General features: G+C 36.2%; 1 pseudogene; it reads left to right on the top strand.

The window, feature by feature from the left end:
• The first annotated feature begins 15,528 nt into the window (after positions 1–15,528).
• LOC138804416 (U6 spliceosomal RNA) lies at positions 15,529–15,628 on the top strand (annotated as a pseudogene).
• Positions 15,629–22,744: the final 7,116 nt, after the last annotated feature.

The following is a 22,744-nucleotide window of genomic DNA, read 5'->3' as shown; positions in this document are numbered from 1 at the left end:
TCTGTCCCAAGCCTGACATCCGTTTGCTTGATTAATGGCTGCCTGTTCATTACAAAATTTTAGCATAAATGCCCTCCAATCCAAGTATTGGCCTGGACCCAGACATGCTCGTGCTAGACTCGCCCAATCAGAGGAAGTCATGCAATATCTTTTTATAGCTTCCACTTGAGCCACGGTAAAAGAGGCTGAAATCCCATACGTCCCAACAGACTCAGCCAAGGACTTAATTACTTTAAATTCTAGAGGCTCATGAAATCTCAGTTGATTATTGTCTTGAAAAACTGGAAAGGTGAGTTTTGCTCGAGCAGTCCTCCAAGTATCCGGGCAAAATGTATGCCCATTGGCTCCATGTAGATATGGAGGAGGACCTAAAAGGGCTTGACCGGAAGGTCTTTCTACGTCATCTAAAGGGGCTTGACCAGAAGTTCTTTTTATGTCCTCATTAAGCACAGATTGGCTTAGCTTACGTTCTCCCTTTTTTATACTGCTCCTTTTCATCTGTTGAATAAGTGCTCTCACTTCTTCCTCCTCTAACTCGCTGGAACTTTCTCTTTCCTTTTTTAGCTCAGACAGTTCTGGGTATAGTTGCCTCCTTTTGCCCTGTTTACTGTCTCCCACTTCACTGATCGTGTTCTCTGACCTCTCCTCCTGTAACTGCACCAGTGCTGACTGTCCATTTTCTACAATCTCACAGCAGCTCTGATCCTCCAGACAGCCCTTAATCAATGCCCAAATGGGGCGGACTCCTGCCCTTAATGTGCCCTGTTTATAGGCAAAGTCCAAATCCCTCCCTAACTTTTCCCACGAAGCTGCTGTAAGGCTCCCGGACACTATGAACCAAGGAGCTACAATGTTGCAAGCCTCAAGGAACTTCTGTAAAGTATCCTTTTTTAACTTTAGCCCTTTTAAGTGTAGCAGCTCTTCCAAGGCCAGAAAAATTGGATGTGAAGTCGCGGCGCCCATCTTAGTTATTAAAAAAAATTATTTTTTGTTACTTTTACTTTAGGCCTGTATTTCTTCCCGGGTTTCCACTCTCTCTTTATCTACAGAGAAGAGCCCCGTATTATGCCCGCTTTAATCGTGGATTCCCACTTACCTGGGAACTTACCCTGCTCTTGTCGTGGATTTCCTTTTCCTGGGAACTTACGGGTGTACCACCCTGATTGCCAGGAGTTTTGAATCCCTTGTGGAGTTAGTTCCCCGTACAGGCCACCAGCTGTCGTATCTACCTTGACCAGCAAGGAAGACACGACCAGGGATTCTTGTCAAAGCAGTTTATTCAGGAACCTTGTTTGTTAGCTTTTATTGCTTCTTCCTCGCCCCGCACCCGCACTCCAGTTATAAGCCTCCTGGATGGCCAACCCCGAAGTGCCACGTGGCAAATACCAATAGGGTCACAAACATGGAAGCAAGCCAGTAGCCAAGCCATAGCCATATAAGGAGTTGTTTTTCACAGAGAGCACTCGCTGTCGGGAAGGCGGAAGGCGGAAGCCAGCGCCATCTTTTGTCATGGCCGTGCCATGTGGCCCTGCCATCTTTGGTCGGCTCCCGCAGCTCTCCACAGTAAAGCTCGATTTGGACATGAGAACTTGTACTTCTCACTGTTGCAACAGGTCCACCAGTATCCTTAAACGACTTGTTTTTCCCCATCTCCTCCACGAGTTATACTGACATCAAATATAGTGAAAGCAGGGGTTATACTGTGGGGGAGGGACATACAAAGCAACAAAGAAATAATATTATAAATGCGTTAGAAACACATGCATGAAAGAAAAAAAACATTAAAATACATATCTAAGGGTTCTTTTTCCTCAACTGGTGGCCGATTCCTTGAAGGATACAGGGCTGTCCTCACTGGGCCGCATCTGTATCCATCAGGCAGGAAGCTAGTATTGTTTGCCATCCTGTGTAGACACAAAACCCTATCCTCACCCCTTATGTAATAATGTTCCTAGTTGCCTTTCTGCATCCAATGCAATCTTAATCCATACATAAGCATTTAAATAATGTTTTTCTGATATTTGTTCAAAATAGCGCTCAGCTCTAGTTAAAATATCTACTTGTGGTAAGTTTAAAAAATTAAGAACATAAAGAGCTTGATGTAAAATTATTTTAGGATTTTGCATGGAAAACCACAAAATATCCATACCCTCATCCAACCTTTTCCTCCTTTTTAATTTTTTAATTTGTTGTTTTAGTATGCCATGAACTCATTCAATAATGGCTTGTCCTTGGGGGTTGTATTCTATTCCTGTAATATGTACTACATCATAAAGTTCACAAAATCTTTTAAATCTGATACTTTTATAGGCTGGTCCATTATCAGTCTTTATTTTGGCAGGCACTCCCATAATGGCAAAAGCTTCCAATAAGTGTTCTATTACATGGTTAACAATTTCTCCCATAAGGGCAGAAGCCCAAACAAATTTAGAATACATATCTATTGTAACATGTACAAAGGAAAAACGGCCAAAGGCTTATTCATGGATTATATCCATTTGTCAGAGCTCGTTAGGTTGTAATCCTCGAGGATTTACTCCAGCAGGTACAACTCTCAAATGCATGGGTCTGCAGATAGGACACATTTTTATAATTTGTTTAGCTTGAGAATAAGGTATTTTATAATGTATATGTTAATGGCTAGCATTTGTATGTAAATGAGCATGATCCTGTTTAGCAGAAGCAAAACTAACTAATTTATCAACCTGATTATTGCCATATACAAGGTAGCAGGTAACAAAGAGTGAGCTCAAATGTGAGTTACACTTTGGCATTACGTTGTTGCAGTAAAGCTTGTAATTGTTTAAATAGTTGGTTTAGCTGGGGTTTAGATGAATGTGTAATTCCAGTTATATTAGTCACAACTCCTACAGCATAGGCAGAATCAGTAACAATATTAATATCTCCCACAAAATCTTATAACATCTTAATAATAGCAAAAAGTTCATTTTGTTGAACTGATGCTTAAGTAGTTGTTTGTACCCAATATTTATTTGTTGTCCAATAGCACTTTTTGTTTTGGAGCCATCTGTAAAAATGGTAAGAGCACTGGAAATAGGTACCTTGGTAATTATATTATTAATGACAAGTTGTTGTTTATGCAAGCAATCCCACAATCTACCTATGAGAAAATGATAGGAATATTGCCCAGTAAAATTTACTAATGCTATTTGTAGCGTTTCAGACAGGTTTAACAAATATTTTAGTTGGACTTTTGGCAAAGGAAAGATAATTTCAAATAAATCATACCACGATAGGGTAAATACCCGTTGCCTGGCCTGTTGAATAATAATTGCCAACTGTTGTTGATAAGGAATAATATTTTTTGTAAATCTATGCTGCGTATAAATACATTCTAATGGTATCTCATTTTGTCGTATAATTCTTGTTGGGTATTTCCATGTATCTAAAATACATAAATTTATGAGTTGATTTAGCGTTACTCGATGTAAAAATATTTTTTTAATTCTCTGTTCTACAAATTGAACTTCTCTTTCAGCTTCCTTAGTTAAAGTTCTTTTGCTATGTAAATCAGGCTCCAATTGTAACAATGAAAGCAAATTATGTAATTGGTAAGTAGGAATTCCTAAGGCCGGTCGCATGCAAATAATATCTCCTAATAACTTTTGAAAATCATTTAACATATGTAATTGATCACGTCTTAAAGATATTTTTTGAGGTGTCACTGTTTGTCTACAAACAACATATCCTGATGGAGACACAGAATTCCATTGTGTATATATACCACATTTTCTTGATCCATTCATCTACTGAGGGGCATCTGGGTTGGTTCCAGATCTTAGGTATGGTAAATAATGCTGCAATAAACATAGTTGTGCTGGTAGCTTTAATGTGGACTTATTTGTAAACATTTGGGTAAATGTCCAAAAGTGGGATTGCTGAGTCATAGGGGAGCTCGATGTGGAGTCTTTTGAAGAAACTCCATACTACTTTCCAAAGTGGTTGAACAAGTTTATACTCCCACCAACAATGAAGTAAGGCTACCTTCTGTCCACATCCCCTCCAGCATCTGTTGTTATTAGAGTTCTTGATTTTAGCCATTCTAACTGGGGTGAGGTGGTATCTCAAAGTTGTTTGGATTTGCATTTCTTTTATGGCTAGGCAGGTTGAGCATTTCTTCATGTGCCTATTGGCCATCCTTCTTTCTTCTTCAGACAAGTTTCTCTTTAAGTAATTAGCCCATTTATTTATTGGGCAGTTGTTTCTCTGAGGATTTGTTGTTGGGGGATTTAATTTTTCGAGTTCCAAGTATATTTTAGATATTAGACCCTTATCCATTGTATGGCTAGTGAAGATCTTCTCCCAATCCGTGGGCTTTATATTGATCTTGCTAACTATGTCCTTTGCCATGCAGAAGCTCTGCAACTTCATGCAATCCCATTTGTCCAACCATTCTTTGATTTTTTGTGTTTCCAGGTCTCTATTAAGAAAATTTCGGCCTGCACCAAGGAGACCTAGGGTTTCTCCTATTCCATCCTGTAATGTTTTCAGAATGTCTGCTTTGACTCCGAGGTCTTTTATCAATTTGGAGTTGATTCAATGTAGGGTGATATACAAGGATCTAGCTTTAGTTTTCTACATGTAGTTAATCAATTTTTCCAGCACCATTTACTGAAGAGGCTGTCTTTCTTCCATTTTATTTTTTGAGCTCTCTTATCAAAGATTAGATGGTTGTATGTCTGTAGGTTCATTTATGGGTTTTCAATTCTATTCCATTGGTCCTGAGGTCTATTCTTGTGCCAGTACTAAGCTGTTTTGATTACTATGGCTTTATAGTAGAGTTTGAAATTTGGTATTGATATTCCTCCAGCAGTGTTCTTTCCGTTGAGGAGCATTTTTGCTATTCTGGGTCATTTATTGTACCATATGAATTTTTGGATTTCTTCTTCTATTTCCTTGAAGAATGACGTTGGAATTTTGATAGGTATCGCATTGAATTTGTAGATAGCCTTGGGAAATATTGTCATTATCACGATGTTAATCTTTCCAATCCAGGAGCATGGAGGATGACATTGCCCCATTTGTTAGGATATGGAAAGACTTGGAAAAATATTATATTCAGTGAAATAAGCCAAACCCAAAGAAACATACGTCCCATGTTTTCGCTTATTTGCAATATCTAGTATATGTATGAGTCAAGCAGAAAAGGTCAGATAAGGTGATGTTAGAAAATGAATCCTAAGGTATGTATTTAAATGTTTTTTTTTCTTTCATGCATTTGTTTCTAACGCATTTATAAGATTATTTCTTTGTTGCTTTGTATGTCCCTTCCCCACTGTATAACCCCTGCTTTCACACTATTTGATGTCGGTATAATTTGTGGAGGGGAAGGGGAAAAACCAGTCATTTAACGAACTTTACAGCTTGGGGGGTGGTGGATTTGGTGGGGGGGAAGGAAAATGGAAAGGGATGGGAAGGGTAAACTAAGAGGCTACAATGCTTGATAAGAAATGTACTCACTCTCTTGCCCATGTAATTGCAACCCCTCTGTACCGCATTTTCACAATAAAAAAAAAACAAAAGAACAAAAATAAATCCTAAATATTTTACCTCCATATCTTTTTGTATTTTTTCAGGTGCTATTATTAATCCAAAATCTATAAATATGGAGGGTAAACACTGTAACACCATGTCTAATTCTGTCACATTTGATCCTGCAAATAAAATATCATCCATATAATGAAAAATATAAATGTGAGGCCATTTGTGTCACAGGTTTTAAGGCCTTATCAACATATCTGATACATAGTTGGAGAATTCATCATTCCTTGGGGCAACACCTTCCATTGGAAGTGCTGATGAGGGGTTTGATGATTTATTTGTGGTAAAGAAAAGGAAAATCTTTTATTATCTTTTAAATGTACAGGAATGGTAGAAAAGCAATCTTGTAAATCTATTGCTACTATTGGCCAATTTTAGGAAGCATGGCAGGCGACGGTACACCAGGTTGAAAAGCCCCCATAGGGTACATGGATGCTTTACCTCCTTGTAAATCAGTCCGCAATCTTCATTTCCCTGACTTCTTTTTAATATCAAATATTGTAAAATTCCATGGTGACATAGACGGCTCAATATGTCCTTTGGTTAACTGTTCTTCCACTAATTGATGAGTTGCTTCTAATTTTTCTTTAGATAAAAGACATTGTTGAATCCAAAGAAGTTCCTCAGATTTCCATAATATCTCTATGGGCTCCATCTAAAAATGTTAAAATTCAATATGAGCTCCCCATTGTTCCAGTACATCTCTACCAATTATATTAACTTGAACTTCCATAATATAAGGTTTAAGGACAGCTGTCTGCCCGTCTTCTGATGTTATAATAACATACGACACTGAGAGCTAGAAAAGAGCAGCGAGAGAGCGCCTCTGGGCCTGGGCTAGGCTTTATTGATATCTGGCAACTAGGTAGAGAAGTCAGGTGACAAAGGCAAGAATACAAATTCCTGTTCAGTTAATAAGTAGACAGGTATAGACATTGGATGGGCAGGCTTCTTACTTCCACTGACCTCCTGGCTCTGGATAATTTTGAAAGGGCAGGCACAAAGTAGCTGATGTGTCATCTCCTCTTACTCCTCTCCATGTTCCCTTGTTCCCCAGACTGGCTGTGTCTAGGTGCTCATTGCTGGGATGGCTTGTCCCAGTTGGTATTCAAGGAGGTTTGAACTCAAGGGCTGGGCATGGTCCGTGAGCACTTTTTCTCAAGGCTAGTACTCTACAACTTTGAGTTAAAATAGCACTTCCAGTGTTTGGCTGCTTAGAGATAAGAGTCTTGAGCCATGCTTGCAGCCGGGCTCTTTGCAGGTTAGTTGGGAGATGGAGTCTTAGGGATTTTTCAGCCCGGGCTGTCTTTGAACTGCAGTCTTTGCCACAAAACCCCTTTATTATTTCCAATTAAAGCAACAAGGAGATCAAGTAGAATAAGTAGAGCTTACCTGGTTCTTATCAAGAATTGACCGACAAATATTCTGAAATGACAGAACTCATTAGCTGTGATGAGAATTTCAGCACAGATATGCCTAGTATTTTAGAACCATGTAGTCAGTAGAATACACAACACAAAACAAAAAGGCTTATCAAGAATTGCCAACAAATATTCTGAAAAGACAAAACTCATTATATGTGATGAGAATTTTACCACAGATATGCCCAGTATTTTAAATCCATGTAGTCAGTAGAATATACAACACAAAACAAAAAAGGCAAAACTCAAAACCTAAAATTTTGACAACAATGTTTAGACATCTTTGCTAGCAAAGCACATCACATGGTTGGGCCTTAGTTACCAGGGCCTGTGAAAAAAGCAAATTGTTAGCAAGGCACCTTAGAATAGCAGAATGGAATAGTAAGTTTGGATGGAAGGTTTAGGGCCAGATGGGGCCAAATCCTTAAGCCACCATGTGGCCAAGATGGCGAATTTCTGAAAAAAAAAACAAAATGCAAAGACACCCTGAACAAATAGACCAAGACTACAATTGGCTAGCCTTTGAGAGAGAACCTAGAAGAGGTCCCTGGGACCCAGCCTGCATCTGACTCTTCAGGGCACAGCCAAAATGTAGAAAAAAGAAAGGGAGAGATAGGGAAAGTTGACATGAATGGCCGAGAGAGAACAAAGAGAGCCTGAAAATAAACAGAATTCTGACCATTTACCATTGCAGTAGCAAAAACTGTCTACATCTGAGAATGGCATAAAAATGAGGCGCTGTAGCTTTCCAGGGAGCACAGGAGACATTTCAATGGGGTTTCACGGCTCAGGCGTGATTTGCAGCACCCCATTAATGAGTAGGAGAGTCAGTCAGGTGAGTGAAGGAGAGCTGACGAGGCAGAAGCGGCGTCCCAACTTCCCCCAGAGCCCTCTAGAGAGAGCAACAGAGAATCATAGAGTAGTGTCACTCACCACAGTAGAGAAGTGGTGTGGACGTGGATGTGAAGGCCAGCAATGGTATCAATGCGCTGTGTCTTCAGCAGACAGATGGGTTCGCAAAAGGCCATCAGAACTGCGGGTATTCCTCAGAGCAAACAGGGAAAAACAAACAGAAAAAGTAAAAAGAGGGGGAAAAAAACAGAGAAATCCCAACTATCCTGACTTTAAGCCCTTTATCCAAGTCATGCCACCATTTATGTTAGGTTTTTAAAAAAAGGTAGCTGAGTAAGAATAGCACCACACACGTGGTATTCAGGTAAGGGGTAGATTTATTCAGTAGACCCGCTGGGACCAGGCAAGGTTGGCACTCCACATGGCTCGGAAAGGCCTAAAGAGACCCGGGAAAGAGAGAAGAAAGAAAGAGAGGAAAGAAAGAGAAGAGAGAGAGCTAGGAAAGAGCAGCGAGAGAGTAGAGAGAGCTAGAAAAGAACACTGGGAGAGCAGAGAGAGAACAGAGAGGTAGAAAAGAACAGTGAGAACAGAGAGAGAGAGCAGAGAGCTAGGAAAGAACAGTGAGAGAGCTAGAAAAGAGCAGCGGGAGAGTGCCTCTGGGCCTGGGCTAGGCCTTATCTAGGGTATGGTCAGAGGAGGTGTGGCCACATCAAATTCAGATGTGACCTCAGTGGATGCAGATGTGACCTCTTCCAGGTGTCCCAGTTGCCTAGGTAATGCAGGTACTGTGTGGAGACTTTGCTGCAAGGAGGGTGGAGTTTTCTCGCCATCCTGGAGCTGACCTTACAAGGACCATACACCATCACTGCCTTCTTAAGTTTACCAATATCATCAACAGCAGCACCTTCATATCTGGCTGGTTGAGATATACCATTCATAGGGGGTGGTCGAATTACAGGATAAGAAAAAAATAGGCATTTCATCATCAAACTCACGGTCTGAGCCCTCTTTTTTGTGAGGGAGTAATGCTGTAAAAATTGCATCGGCAAGTGAAGGAGCCGAAGGCTGCTTTACTTTCACATTTTCAGGTTGTCCTTTCACTCTGCTAATTTCCAACTCCATATGTTGTAATTTTGATAAAATCAATTCCATTTGCTCAGACATTTTATTTACACTTTCAGTTTGTTCCTTTTCAGCCTTTTTTACCTCTTGTTTTTTCTCTGTTAATTGCAATGCATCCTATCTATTGTGTCCTCAACCTCAGATTCCAATTGTAAACCTACAATAGAAGGCGTGGCCTCTTTCTTTAAGTCTGCTATTAATCTTTCCTCATTCAAAGCTTTAAAAAGGGTATGTAAAATAGCCCAAATGGACCAAAATCTAAAAGGAATCATTTCCCCTTCTCGAACAGCTCTTTCTACATTATTCTTTACTCATTTCCAATTATCAACATCTAATGTTCCTTCATCGGGGAACCAAGGATTCCATTCCCTAACTACATTAATACACATTACTATGTCAGAAGAAGAAATATTTAGACCAAAAGCAGCAAGTAAATGTTTAAGCATATGTAAGTACGGAGTAGATTTAACTTGTCCTATCACCCTGTAATTAAAAGTACTTACCTGAATATCCCTTCCTGAATTCAACAATGAAGGGTCCCTGTTTGGGTGCCAGTTGTATCATCTAGTGCCTTGGGGTCCCTGGGTAAGGGTAAAGAAATCACCAGGACACTGGGGAGGCAGAGTGCATACAGCTATTGCCACTGCATGGTATGCTTTATTGTTAGTGGGTATTTAAAGACAAGAAAGCATGATCTTTGACAATATTTGGTCAGAAGACATTAACACAAAAATTTCAACAGATACATGCCTTGGTATATTATTATTTTTGGGGGGTCTGATCATGGGGCCTTAACTCTGGGCCTGGGCGCTGTCCCTCAGCTCTTCAGCTCAAGGCTAGAGCTCTACCAGTGGAGCGACATCACCACTTCCGGCTTTTTTCTTTTTGCTTATGTGGTGCTGAGGAATCGAATGTAGGGCCTCAAGCATGCAAGGCAAGCACTCTACCAGTGAGCCACCTTCCCAGCCCTGTCTTGGTATATTATTATCTAAACTATTTTAGAGCAAGCTCAAACCACTTCTCCAATCTCAGGAAAATGCTTGACCAGCTGTTCAACTATGCTTAAGCAATCAGAAGAGCTGCTTCCTCAGCTCCCAGGAGTCTGTGGCATGTGTTTTGAGATAGGGAGAGAGAACATTTTCCCTCTCTAGCCCGGCATACCAAGAGCTTTCCTAATACTCAAACACAGTCCTCAGATAATCCTGAGGCCGGAGCCTGCATCATTCTGCCCCTTCAACATAGACCCTGCGTCTTCACAGGCTTTTAACTGTAATCTTACAATCTTAGCATCCTGATTATCTATGATATTTAAAAAAGTATAAATATAAATAATATTTGCAAGAATACCAGTGGAGGAAAAATGATGCAACCCAGTTTATAGTGTTGTTCTTTCCAGAACACGGAGGGCATCACATTAGCAGAGATGCAGTGTATTTTCAGAATGGAGATAATCTATTCTTGATGTGAATTAAGGGAATTTTGAGATGCCCCCTACAAATTGGAAACTGGTGGGCTAGGATGACTTTATGACCTAAATCTTGTGATTAACGGTCATGAAATAATAGCTTAATCTGACAAACAACTGCTTACTCTTGAAGAATTAATTATAACATGTTTCATAGTTTTATCCTTTATCAGAATGTGGCTCTTTTTCTGTTCACTTCTCAGTCTGTAACACCCCATTGGAAAATGCATCTATTGCAGAATTACGTAACATGCAAACAGGTATATTGTGAATCTCTCAGGTATGGAATATTCAGAATTTGAAAATGAGTAGTTATTAGTCATAGGAATTTTGAAGAACACATACATTCTGTCCTCTTAACAACTTATTTACTTTTAAAAGTTATGGGTTTCCATAGAATTAAACTGTTTTCTGTTTTAGTATAAGAAAATACTAAATTTATTCTATTTCCAAAATATTGGCAAGTAAATTGTGAAAAAATTGTCTAGTTGGATATCATTCAAGTTGATGACCCTCTGATAAAGAAGAGGTAATTAATTCAAATTTGATGCCAAATAATACTGATTTTTAAAAAGTTACTACATAAAGAATAATATTTACTATATCAAAACAGTGAAATTTTATTTCATCAGCTTATTTTTTTAATTTAATTTTAATGTGAAAGTGATGTGCACTGGGGTTACAGCCATTGGAAGGTACTGAATACATAATTTTTCAAACTTGTTATCCCCTCTCTCATTTTTCTCACAGTTTTTTCCTTCATCACAATACCCCTCAGACGTTGAAATGTCCATTTCCAACTTATTGTTTTGTGAAAATTGCTATTTCATTGGTTTGCTCTTTTTCCTTTGCCTCACCATTTTTTTTTGTTCCTGTTCCCTTCCCTAATTAAGGTAAATGTATACAAAATACACAGGGTACCAAAATCAAACACAGCAGAGGATAAACCATAGGGGAAAATCTCAAAGAAAATAAAAATCACATAGTACATCAAAAACAACAACCGCAAATAAATATTTCTCTTTCCATATCTTGGAGTTCATTTTGCTCAGTATCAGCTTATATGGTCATATATATGCATAACAAAGGCACTGGAAAATGGTAGTTTCATGGATACTATATCATGAAAACAACATGTTAACTCTTTTTGATGGTAAAAGCGGGATTATGATTGGTGAATTCATGATTCTGATAAAGGAATTTCAAAAGACTTTTAAAATTTATGACAGGTAAATTATAATTGTTCCAACTTTTTAACAACTTAGCCTATTAAGAGCATATAAAATTGTTTGGGAAAATAGGCTTTCATGCAAAGAAATCCGTGGAGACTTAGCTGAGAGGGAGCAATGTGGGTGAATATGGCTCATTTCCACAGTAAACAAACAAGCCTCACAAACCTTGCTGTAAATCCTGTAGATTCCCTTGAGAATTGTCCTTACCCAGGAAATATACTCTCACTGTGTGAAACAAGGTTGCAATGGAATTTAAATTCAAAGTTCTTTTGAAAAAAGACATCAAAATTTGTGAATTGACATTTAATTACTAAACAGTAATTCTCTGAAAAAGAAGGGAAGATGTAATTCAAAATCACTTGATTTAAATAAAAGTATGAGGAAAGAGTAGTGAAGAAAGATGAGAAAAACCATAGAGGACTGTTTTCTCTCCAGTGGTGTAATGGGTTCTTGACCTTGTTTCTTCCATTCTATCTTCACAAGCTTCGATTCCTCAGCATCACATAAGCAAAAAGAAAATAGCCGGGAGTGGAGCTGTGGCTCAAGTGGTAGATCGTTAGCCTTGAGCTGAAGAGCTGAGGGACAGCGCCCAGGCCCAGAGTTCAGGCCCCACGACTGGACCCACCCTTAAAAAAAAGAATACTCATAGAAGAAAATATTTGCAGTAGATATAGATGATTTATAACATTTGACAATCTATTTAAATCTGTTCAAAATTCTCCCATACCCCAAACTGCCCTCTTTGAACAGTTTGTTTGCTTTTCCCATGACTGCCCTTCATTAACTGCTTAAAATTTTGTGAGCTCTTATACATACTCTCTAGGGATTGCTGTTTGGTTGTGATTTTTGTGTGTTTTTGTTTGTAGTTGTGTTTTTAACTGAATTTCAAAAGGTTGTGCATTTGTGTAACAATTAAATATTTCCACCTAATTGTCCAGTGCTCCTGGATCAGAGTCACTCCTTCTATGATTCTCAACCAACCCTTTCTCCAAGATTTATTGCAGATTTAGGACTTCCTTTATTACATGTGTACATTGAGTATTCTAGCTGTACTTGCCCCTTGTTCCATTTTTCATTCATTTTATGTCTTTACTATTATTCCTTTCTGGTTTCAACTTCCTGTTAGTCGTTCTGTTAAACTGTCTGTTAATACTTTGAAAGGTTTATATACACTCCATGGAGTTTCAATCCCACATATACTTGAAATGATGTCAGCTTATATTTCCATAATTCATTCATCTGCAATAACAATTTGCAAGACGGGAGACATGAAGCACCTAGACATGATTTTATTCTCATCGTTTTGGAAGATTAATCTTTAGTCAACAAGAAAGTTTAAAAATCACTTAGAATTTATAGCTAACTACCAGTTTTTATAAATCACTTTGTACAATGGTGTGTGATTATTTTATTGTACATGGGATGATATTTTCTACTACCTATAAGTTTTGGAAAAAGAAGAAATCTAAAATTTACTACTGTAGAGGAATATGATAGAAATAGAAGACAGATTTTATGTTTGTCACATCTCTGATCAGTACCCATATTCAAGACTTAAAGTCTTATTTCTTACTATGTTAGACAGATACGGAAAATATATGATAAGGCAACACATGATAAGGCAACTATTAGTGACTTTTTAAAATGTACCTTTTTATATGATGAAATTTACTTTATTAGCTAATATTTGGGTTTGAATTATGGGAGGCTGATGTATTTAACACATTTCTGGAAGGCACCTACTGAACATTGCAAATGGTGGGAGATACTATTTCTACACTTTAATGAATGGTTGAACTTATTTGGCATTAGTGCTGGGTAAACAAATCAACTCTATTGTAACTTGATTCCTACACTTGAAAAACTTAATGTCACTATTATCTACTTGTCAAGTGTTATTTTGGTGAATATGATTTTAAAAAGTTTATTTGAAAAGGAATATACTTTCAAGAGATTAAATGTAGGTTATCATTGGTTTGAGAATGACAACATTTTTAGACAACAGAACCAAGTTTTACTGAAGTACCAGTGTTTTGAAGTACTAAGGGTCTTCTCAATTAATGTTTTTTGAAATTATATTTGAACTCTAAGTCAAGTTTTCCTAGCCTTGGTAGAACAATTATGGATCTAACATTCAGGAATTATTTTTTGGCCTACTTATGCTGGACTGAAATCTTCCATTCATCATTAGGAGAGGCGTATTAAAAATAATCTTGTGACATTTGGGATTTTGTTTACTCATATGGCCTGGTCATCTGTAAATTGAAAGTTTGAACTACAGTACTTTCTGTCATATTTTGTGAGCTCATCTTTCATTTTAAGTTGCCTTACATTTCACAATTCCTTACTGCTAATTACTGCAAGGAATTGGGGCACTGAAATATTATAGGAAATAAGAAATTGAGATGGGTCTTCAATTACTTTCTCTTAGCATGTTGCATGGGCCAGGGTGAGAAGGTTTGCCCATGTTATCTGATGATGCAGGTAACTGGGACCTGATATCCTTAGACCCATGGGTACTGCAGAAGAATAATAGCTTTTAGGCATCATATCAGCCAAATTTGTGTATAATCAATAAGAACGCTTCAGAAATATGGAAAAAAACTTTGGGACTAGCGAGTTAACACAATAAACATATCAGCAGTGTAACATCTCTTCTAGCTTAGAGGAAAACAATACTGCTTTTTTTTTTACTATGTGAATTCAGAAGACCAAGAACACTTAGAAGGTATCACAAGTTTATACCGAAGACATTGCATTGATACTTTTTATATTCTAATATATATTGTAAACCTAATTATTTATGTTCCAATCTATTTATGGGAATAATTTTCAATTTATTTGTCAAATTATCAATGAATTCTAGTAAGATTCACTGTGTGAAATTTAAGATCAGCAAATATAAATATAAAATATATAAGTATATATAATATAAGACATTGTTAAGCAATGTTCCGTTGTGGTTAGGGTATCAAAGGCAACTCTGTTTTAAAGTATTATTCCATTATCTCTACCTCAGTTTTTGGTAGAGTTAGACCTAAAACTTTACCATTTGTAAATTTACAGCCTGGAGGCAAGAGGAAACACTTTGATTAAAACATTACCAATTTAAGGCCTAATATTGAGGAAAAACATATGGACTTCTCCAGGAGCTATGGAAATATTTGGTGATAGAAAGTCACTAGTATAAGTTCCTGCCTGGTTGGATGGTAGACAGGCCAGGATATTAGGTAAACATGAATATGAACATTTTTTCACCTTCTTGGCTTTAGCTACTTTTGAAATAATAGGAATAATTAACAATTATATTTTGATAAAATACCTTCTATTCTGAACAATTAGGGCTGAAGTGTTCATCTCTCTATGAACCCTTGTAACTAAGATTATTTTTGTTCCAGTAAGACAATCTATGCTGTCAGGATAAGATATTCTGGTTGGTCTGTTCCTACATGGAAGAAGGGTAAAGGGTCAGAAAGACATTTGTACCACTGAGACCTCATTTAAGAAATTTTAACCTGCAGAAGTTTAGAAGTAGCTTTTAAGCAAGGCTTACTTTGAATCCATTAGCTCCACAAAGCTAACTCAGTTGATAAATAAGTACTTGAAAAGCCATTACCTTTGGACTTAGCTATAAAGGCTTCAAAATATGGTCAAATTTAAAATGAAAACGACAAAATAGTCATTGACAAAAAATGGCAAATGTGAGCAATCGACCAAACAATATAAATTTTTTCCACTATACATAGAAATTTATAGAAATAAGATCAATAGCATATTTAGGAACAATAAAGGTTCCTTGTTACAAATAGGCAACCAAGGATATATGCCTGTATAAAGGTTACATTGTTAACTACTTAAATTAACAGGATATTCCATGCTTCAGCAGCAAGTCTACACAAATTACAACAATACAGAGATTAACATAGCACTTGCACAGGGATGGTATGAAAATTTGTGAATTATTCCATATTTTTCATTCTTAAAATGCAAGAAATGAAAAACAGTTTTGAAAAAGTTGATTACAAAAATACAAGCGTAACATAACCTGTAATTCATAGAATTAAAGGTTAGTTTGACATCAGTGTACTAAACCTTCACTTTCAAAGGCCCTTACATAGCATAACCTTTACAAAACTTGAAATTAGATAACATTATCTTTTAATCCCAAAGAAATAAAATAATATAAGGACTTAGGAAAAAGGAATCTTAAACTTTTCCTATATGGAATGTAATCTGAAAGGACACATTTATTAATGAACCTATATTTTATAAAAAAACGTAGACTTCAAAGTATTATATCTAGAAGACAATGAAATAGATTATGGACTTTATACAAACATAGATACTTTTTTCAGACAAGCACCAGGAATATCTTTAATTTCTATACTATTCTTTTCAACAGATAAGATAAAATTAAAAAAATCACAAACTCTGCAGAAATCATTATAAATGCATACAAACAACTCTTGAATACATTTTGACATCAAAGTCAGGCAATTCACGTGGAAGAATACCATGGAATCCATAAATTTTTAAATTAAGATATTGCTGTTGTTTTGTATCATGAAAATATTTTGTTGGGCCACAAAGGATGGACTGGCACTTTTGAAATTTAAGAAACTTAACCAAACCATTACTACGTAGAAGAACAATTTGTACAGCCTTCCACAACTTCAAATAGGTAGTGATACATACTTGTGCTTTTGGCAATATCAAATGCAATTTCTTCCAAGTTGTTCTTCAATCCCGGTTTGATATCATGTTTCAACAGAAGGAGATACAGCGTATCTTTGCTATTTCTATCCCAAGAAACAATATTTAAGGGGGTCAAGAGGCCCTTAGTTTGGGGATTGGTATCTGCATCATGATTAAGTACGAAAGAATCAATTCTGGTATTATTCCACATATACTCACTGTGCAGTGGTGCCAAGCCATTCAGAATTCTTGCATGAATATCTGCCTTGAGCTACCAACTCATGGACAATGTCTAAATGTCCACTCTAGGCTTCCCGATGAAGAGGGATATACTTACCTCATTTCTAGTATACATATGAGTGGCCTTTTTGGCAAGTAGTCTCGGCACTGTAGTAAGCCGATTAATTTCAGCATCCCAAAGAAGAAATTTGCATGGTTTCTTCTCCATTATGTTCTTGCAATTGATACCTTCCTCACGTTTTCATCTTGTTCCTTGTCTTCATCAGAATTGCCTAACCAGAGACTTTGAATGTGGGAATGAGGTGTCCATGTATTTCCCCAATAGTTCACGTTGGTTAAATGGTCAGAAAAATCCGGTGAATTTTCTGCATGTTTTTTCACCGTGATTTATTTTCTCTTTTTCCATTTTTACTATTTTAAATTATTCTAACTGGAGAGTAGTGAATTGATAGAGAGCAGAGGAAAGATTTTCCTCCGTATTCAAATGCACAGACTGAAAATGAGGGCCAGTGGTGTCTTCATGTGCAGCTTATTCTAGGAAGGAGAAAATAAGAAACAAAGCCTACTACGTAAATGATTTGGGAAATACCAAAATATAGTGTAAGAGAAATTACTATTCATTATATGAGCTTTAACAGCTTTCTAATAGATCCATTATTTATTGGTAACCAACATTAGAAAAAAATGTATAATTCAGTAGTAAAATAGTAGTCCTTTGTATGACTACCTAAATTCTTGTTTTTTTAAAAACACTTGTTTCCATCTAAAAAAGTAGGCCTGGGCTGGGAAGGTGGCTCAGTGGTAGAGCGCTTGCCTTGCATGCCAGAGGGCCTGGGTTCGATTCCTCAGCACCACATAAGCAAAAAGAAAAAAGTCGGAAGTGGCGGTGTGGCTCAAGTGGTAGAGCGCTAGCCTTGAGCTGAAGAGCTGAGGGACAATGCCCAGGCCAGAGTTCAGGCCCCAAGACCGGACAAAAAAAAAAAAGTAGGCCTATCTATTGTCTTCAGGTGATTTTGATGATTGAAGATGCTTAATGAGGAGACCACATGTATTAGTAGTCCTTTGATATCAATTATATTTCATTTTTTCTTCTTGGAGAATATAATGATCAAAGCAATAGTTCAGAATCAGCAAACAATAGTTCAGCATCATGCTTTCAGTGCAAGTGGATCTCCAGTAAGTAATCCTCTGTACCATTTTCCACAAAGTTTTGTCACACATACAATCTGCTTGCCTTCTCTAGCTGCTTTCCTAGCCTGGACCTTTCCTTTCATTGTGCAGGAAAATTGTGATTCAACTGATTTCAGTCAGATCTGTTCCAAGAATTATCAAGGATTTAGATTCTTTTTTTAAAAAATTAGTTGTGGGGCCTGTACTCTGGGCTTGGGCACCGTCCTTGAGCTCTTCAAATCAAGGCAAGTGCTCTACCACATGAGCCACAGAACCACTTCTGTTGTTCTGTTTATGTGTGCTGATTTGGGAAATGATAGAGCAGAAAGTGAAATGATGCAACCAAAAATATAAAAGCAAAATAAATTAGGATAATTATGGAGCAACCATATTGTCTATGAGAATCACGAAAGAGAGAGAGCAAGAGAGATACAGATGTGCAATGACCTAGCTAGCCAAAAATTCCATTCTTCTGATCCATTTACAAAGCAAACAATTTTATTTTTTATTTGTTAAAAGAGATGGAAATAGAATTTATGAATTTACTTGAAATTAGTAAATAGATTTTTAGTAGCGTACATAAAGGGACATAGCTTTGACCAAATTACAAACAAGAATCTTAATCCTTTGGCTTCGAAAATGGCTCAGTGGTAGAGTGCTTTTCTTGCCGCTTACTACAGTGTGGAGACTACATTCCAAAAAGGCCTCTCCTATGAATACTAGGGATGACGATGAGTATACCCCTATTCATCGGGAAGCCTAGAGTGGACACTTAGACATTGTCCATGAGATGGTAGCTCAAGGCAGATATTCACGCAATTACTGTGAATGTCTGGACACCCCTGCACAGTGCTTATATGTGAAACATATTGCAACAGTACAGACACACACACACACACACACACACACACACACATCATCATCATCATCATCATCATCATCAGATTTCTTCTTAATTATTTTTTGTGTGTGGTCTTAAGAAGAAATGTACATTACTAACTTGAATTTCTGACAGAAAAATATAATCACTATAGATCTTGCTTCTATACTCTCAATATTAAATTGCTATCTAAGTATGTGCAATAGATAAGTATAGGAAAAAGTAGGATCCACACTGGTGGCTCATGTCTTTATTCCTAGCTAATCAGAAAGATGAAATCTGATGATTGTGGTTTGAAACCAGACCAAGGAAAAAAGTCCATTAGATTCTGGTTTGAAAGTAACCAGCGAAAGCTAGAAATGGAGCTGTGGTACAAGCAAAAAAATGCTAGACTTGAGAAAAATAAAACAAAAACATAACAAATTCTGGGACAGAGCTAGGCCCTGAGTTCAAGATCTAGTATTAGTATTAAACTAAAGAAGGAATGAATTAGTTAAAGTATTACCTAAAATAAATTAAGTGGTAACATGTGGAGGGGCAGATGAAATGTAACTTCAATGGTGACTGGATTATGTATCATTTTGTAATAAGGTAAATTATCATTTGTCCTAAACACTAATATTTTATTTGAACTTTTTGTACAATAAACCCTGAATTTGGCATGCATGTATATGTGTGTGTACGTGTGCACACATGTGTGTTTATGTGTGTGTGTGTTTGTGTGTGTGTGTGTGTTGTTGCAATGTTGCTTGCCAATATGAACAGGGTGAGGCTGAAAAGAACTGTGTTGCAAGGTTTTTTTTATTTATCAGTGATCTGTTCTGTCATTTCAGTGGAACCACCCTTCTGTACATTTTATTTGTTAATAACATAATCATAATCAAAGCATTTACAACGTAAGTTAGATAAAAGAGATCATTTTCAGTTCTTAATATATGTTAGGCAAAAAGATACACATATAATTAGGTAGTAATTTATTGCTGTAAGATGACTGTCAGTACAAAATATGTGTTTGACTTCTTAAATTGGTTATATTTTTAAGAAATATTCATGGAGTGATTTTGACCAACTTGAACAAATAGGTATTACTCTGTTTTTTTTTCTGGGAAACTCAAGGTGGATAAACTCTTTCCAGATGTCTGTTGAAAATAACTTTCTTTGTAAGATCATATCTATTCACACTAAGATAATAAACCCCGTATTTTTAAGGTTTGAATATCGCATCATATTTACTGAAAATTAGTATTGTGGCTATGCTTGTTAGATATATATTTAAAAAAAAAAACATGTGTCATCTCCAAATTGTGGATGCATTTGAAGTTGTTTTGTACATACAAATGTTTCTTCATTAGTAGTTCTTTTGTGGGAGTAACGATCACAACTTTAACAAATAAGGCTTTTCGAATATCTTTTCCAATATAAATAATATCCCAGTGCGAGTCTTGCAATTTCTGAAAACCATTTAAATATTTTAGTAATATTTTAGTTCATTGACTATACAGCTAAAGACATTCCTGAAATAAATATTGTTAAGATCTGAAAATGTAAGTGGGTATATAGGCTTTTTTATGGATCATTTTATGAAAAGTCAGTTTTTATGAAACTAAAAGAAATAGAATAAAAGTATGTAAGTGAATTGGGTAACCTAATTATTAGTTTTTAGTAATATTTTATTTAAATATTTTAGTAATATTTTAGTTCATTGAAAATACAGCTAAAAACATTTCTGAAATAAATATTGTTAAGATCTGAAAATGTAAATGGGTATATAGGCTTTTTTATGGATCATTTTATGAAAAGCCAGTTTTTACGAAACTAAAAGAAATAGATTAAAAGAATGTAAATGAATTGGGTAACCTAATTATTAGTATAATTTTGTTTTCTATTAGCACAGTCCTCTGAATGTAGATGATGCATTTAAATAATTTTTGTGTCACTGTGCTTCAGTTATTTTTAGAATCTTTGTAGTTATAAGAGTGAATTTGTAGTATAAATAAATGTCTTTTAATATGATTAGGATTAATCTTGTGTTTTGTGTTCTACTCCCATGAAAATGAGTTATTTTCAAGTGTTAATAGTTTATAATTGAATCTTCAGTATCATAAGAAATTGTGAAGAAAAAATTGGTAGTATTGATGTCTTTATTTGGGGGGGGAGGGGTACGGTAGTGGGGCCTGGACTCTGGAAACTGTCCCTCAGCTCTTCAGCTCCAGTCTAGCGCTCTACCACTTGAGGCACAGAGTCAATTCCAGCTTTTTTCTTTATGCTTGTGTGCTGCTAAAGAATCGAACCCAGGGCTTCATGCATCCAAGGCAAGCACTCTACCACTAAGCCACCTTCCAGCCCTTTATGTCTTTTTAAACCAATAGTATTCACAAGTTGGAGAGTCTTTAATTCATACTTAGGTCTTGGTGTCTATGATTTTTATCCTCTCATTCCTAACATTAATGATAGGTCAGAGTGCATTTTTGAGTATAGGAAAGATAAAATATTTATCTGGGGCCAAAGGTGATTTTAATATCAGTCTTGCTTTAATAGCATTTTAAAGTAGTAACTTTCTCTCAAAATGTTGGGTATAAAAAGCAATCAAAATATTGAATGGTAAACAACTTAGTTGAGCTACAATATGGAAATGATTAGTCCATAAGACCTGCAAAATGTTTCCATCAGGAATTGGGCAGGTCATTCTTTCAGTAAGACAGTGTTAAACAGAGATAGGTTCCCCAGGCCGTGCAGTGTTGAGTGAAGGGATAAAATATAATTCCTACTATTTTGAGCTAGAAATCAAGAATATTATACTTTAGCAGTTCCTTTCACCAGGGAAGTATGCATTGATTATGAACTTTGAGTTTTCATATTACAGTTCCCTATTTTCTAACAAATATAAAGTGAAATATTGTGAAAGTGAAAACAATAATTCTGGGAAATTTCCTATAATTTGTAGACTAAGTGCTGGTATTTTAGTCATAAAATAGAATGAGGTTAATTGATACAGTGGGAGATGATCGTCAGGCTAACACCATGTGTGCAATGCTGTACTAGTAATTCCAACTCTGAAGACTTCAATATCATCATCTGAGAATTAAAAATGTAAGGAGTTTCACTTTATGCAATTATTGTGAGGATTAAATTATATACCATAGGTAAAGTACTTGGAAAAACAATCAATTAGCATTTGGCAAATTCTACCTGTTATTTTATCATATGATGAATTCTAACATTTTTACTGTGATTTTATAGGTGCAATGTGATGTATTGATATTCATTGCATTGATCACTTTTCTGTCACTATGAGGAAAATACCTGCAAAGAAAATTTCTGAGGAAGAAACTATTATATTGACTCATGGTTTAAGAGAACACAGTTTAAGATCAAATATCTCCATTGTTTTTAATCATATTTTAATTATCTTTACTAGGTGTAAACGGGAATTTCCATTCAATAAATTACTTTTTATGTATAATGGATCTTTATATAACTTTTCCCTACCCTTCCAAACCTCACCCCACTTTAATTTTTTCTAGTTTCATATTATTTGCATTGAATATTATGTCTTCATTTTTCCTCCATAACTCTCTTTATTCCTTCCTTTTGACTTACCTTCACATCTTCCAAGTGATAGTTTCCTGGTATTCATTTTGTTAGATTAAAAGTTCAATTTTATAAGAAATTACACCTTTTAAATACTGCTCTGAAAAATGAAAACTTTGGTTAATACTGTTGTTTAACTTGCATAAAAGTCTGGCTTCCAAATATGTGACAGAACATGGGTCCTTTGTGTGTCTGGCTCTCACTTCGTTTACTTAACATATTTTTAGATCTATCACTTTCTTTATAAATAATGTAACAGTGCTCATAATGGATAGGTGCAATCCAATTGAGTATATATGACACAATTTCTCCAACCATCCCTCTGCCAAAAGGCATCTTGGCTGTTTCCATAACTTGTCTATGGTGAATAGTGCAGTAATGAACAAGGTTGTGAATGTGATTTTACTGTAACCTTTTGGAAGAATTCATCACTATCTTTCTGAGAGCAATCCTCTAGCTAGTTTTCTTGAATAAGCACATCCTTCCTTTCATCTACATGACAAGGTATTGCAAG

The sequence above is a fragment of the Dipodomys merriami genome, unplaced genomic scaffold (assembly GCF_024711535.1).
Source record: "Dipodomys merriami isolate MVZ:Mamm:240054 unplaced genomic scaffold, mDipMer1.0.p SCAF_361, whole genome shotgun sequence".
Classification (NCBI taxonomy): Eukaryota; Metazoa; Chordata; class Mammalia; order Rodentia; family Heteromyidae; genus Dipodomys; species Dipodomys merriami.
The sequence above is the reverse complement of the archived record's forward strand: the minus strand, read 5'-3'. Positions and strand labels throughout refer to the sequence as shown.